Raw genomic sequence first — 2,500 nt, 5'->3', positions numbered from 1 at the left:
GGGCATACGACCAGTATCCTCCACAGCCCTGGTTCCGGGGGCCCGGAGAGGAAGCTACGGGAAGGAGATATACCGGTGTGGCCAAGTAAGCGCCACAAGCGCAGGGCAGGCGAAGGGTAAGCGGGGAGGAAACCACCTGGGAGGGCCCCTGTCGGCCGGCCATTGGTCGGTGTTCAGACGGACGGTTCCTCCCGCCCCACGTGGATAGCCTCTATCGAGGGAGCCCCTGTCGAAGACGGCCTCCCGTCTTATTGACAAGCTTCAACCGTGCCCCGTTCGAGCGAGATAAAGAGGGAGAGGGAGTGGACATTTTCTCCTTGAGAGGGGACTCCGGATGGGAAAGAGAGAGAGAGAAGGGCCTTTCCATTTTGATAGGTGATTCCTCCTTAGTAGGAGATAGAGAGAATGGCCTTTTCACCTTGACAGGTGTTTCTCCTTAGTAGGAGACACAGAGAATAGCTATTCACCTTACATATGATTTCCCCCGAGTAGGGGATAGAGAGAATGGCCTTTTCACCTTGACAGGTGTTTTCTCCTTAGTAGGAGACTTAGAGAATAGCTATTCACCTGACTTATGAGGTATCCTAGTAGGGGATGGAGAGAATGGCCTACTCACATTGACAGGGCTTCTCCTTAGTAGGAGACATAGAGGATAGCTATCCATCTGACTTATGAGGTATCCTAGTAGGGGATGGAGAGAATGGCCTACTCACATTGACGGTGTTTTCTCCCTAGTAGGAGACTTAGAGAATAGCTATCCACCTGACACTGATTTCTCCTTAGTAGGAGATAGAGAGGATGGCCTACACACATTGACAGGTGTTTTCTCCTTAGTAGGAGATATAGAGAACAGCTATTCAACTGACATATGAGCTCTTCCTAATAGGAGATAGAGAGGAGGGCCTTCTCACCTAGAGAGGTGTTTTCTCCTTGGTAGGAGGTATAGAGAATAGCTATCCACCCGACTTATGGGTATCCTAGCAGGGATGGAGAGATGGCCTACTCACATTGACAGGTATTTTCTCCTCAGTAGGGGATATAGAGAATAGCTATACAGTGGGCGTTTCCGGACACCGACAGGGCATACGATCAGGATCCTCCACAGCCCTGGCTCCGGGGGCCCGGGGAGGAAGCTACGGGAAGGAGATAAACCGGTGTGGCCAAGTAAGCGCCACAAGCGCAGGGCAGGCGAAGGGTAAGCGGGGAGGAAACCACCTGGGAGGGCCCCTGTCGGCCGGCCATTGGTCGGTGTTCAGACGGACGGTTCCTCCCGCCCCACGTGGATAGCCTCTATCGAGGGAGCCCCTGTCGGAGACGGCCTCCCGTCTTATTGACAAGCTTCAACCGCGCCCCGTTCGAGCGAGATAAAGAGGGAGAGTGAGTGGACACTTTCTCCTCGAGAGGGGACTCCGGATGGAAAAAAGAGAGAGAGAAGGGCCTCCTGCCTCTCCCTCCCCTCAATGCGGGTGGACTGGTCCTAGCCCGGTCCCCGGTAACTCCTCCTCGCCTGGGAGGTGCCCGACTGGCTCCATCCCCTTTCCCCGTTAGGCACGGCTAAATGACGCACCGATGGGCGGGTGTGTAGGCCGCCACCGAGGGGGACTGGGGGTGTCCAGTGGACCGGGACTTCCCAAAATGGTCTCACATTTTTAAGCGGCTTGAGTATCGCCCCGTATCCTCGCGCGGCACTGGGAACCCAGTCAACTGCTCTGCGCCCCGGCGCAGGCGGGGGTTTAATGTCTCCCCGGCTTCACCGGCGCTTCGGCGACGACGCAGAGGAGCACCCGGAGGCCCCCTTAAGTTAAACCTATTGTCTTTGAACTATGGCCTCTCGCTTTGGCGAAGGGCGGGTGGGAGAAAGGAGGGCAACCTCCCCAACCCCGCCTAGCCACTAGCCACTAGCGAACTGTCTCTGAAATGCTAGTGCAGGGAGGTAAGGGAGGCAGCCTTCTCGTAAGGCTCCTTCAACCCCCTCCTACAGTCCACCCACTACAGGTGTTGACGGCATGCAAACAAGAGTTGCCTCGATACTGGTCTACTGTAATTAGGGTCCTGCAGAGGGCGACGGCTACTGAATCGCATTAAAATGCGGTAGCAGCGCACCTGACCCGATGATTTGCAATAGAACTCTTGACACGAAGCCTGCCCCCCTTAGCAGGCAGCCAATCAGGGAACGATGGCTCGAACACTGCCCCGGCTTCGGCCAGGAGAGGGAGGGCCAAGATAATGGGGAACGGCCGAACCGGTGTCCTGTCGGAATCGGTCTGATCACAGAAGGCTGTGATGAAACAAAACCTGCGTTCCCCGCATGCTTGGTCAGCTCTAAACCGCAAAGGTTTAAATCGAACGAAATCCCACCGAGAGTGAACATTAAATGGGGATGGCCTGTGCCCAGCGGTTAAGTACTACCAGGTCTCAGGTCCGCCTGAGTCGAGACTCTACACGTCACGGTGGGGGCGCTCTCCACGCTCCTCGGAGCATGAAGTGGAATGGCATGTGA

The 2,500-nt window shown here is 55.9% G+C and overlaps 1 pseudogene; it reads left to right on the top strand.

Annotated features, from left to right (window-relative positions):
* Positions 1–2,500, top strand: part of LOC123725003 (uncharacterized) — an 8,328-nt pseudogene that overhangs the window by 3,924 nt on the left and 1,904 nt on the right.

The sequence above is a fragment of the Salmo salar genome, chromosome ssa10, assembly GCF_905237065.1.
Source record: "Salmo salar chromosome ssa10, Ssal_v3.1, whole genome shotgun sequence".
Taxonomy (NCBI): Eukaryota; Metazoa; Chordata; class Actinopteri; order Salmoniformes; family Salmonidae; genus Salmo; species Salmo salar.
This window is presented reverse-complemented; position numbering and strand designations above follow the sequence as displayed.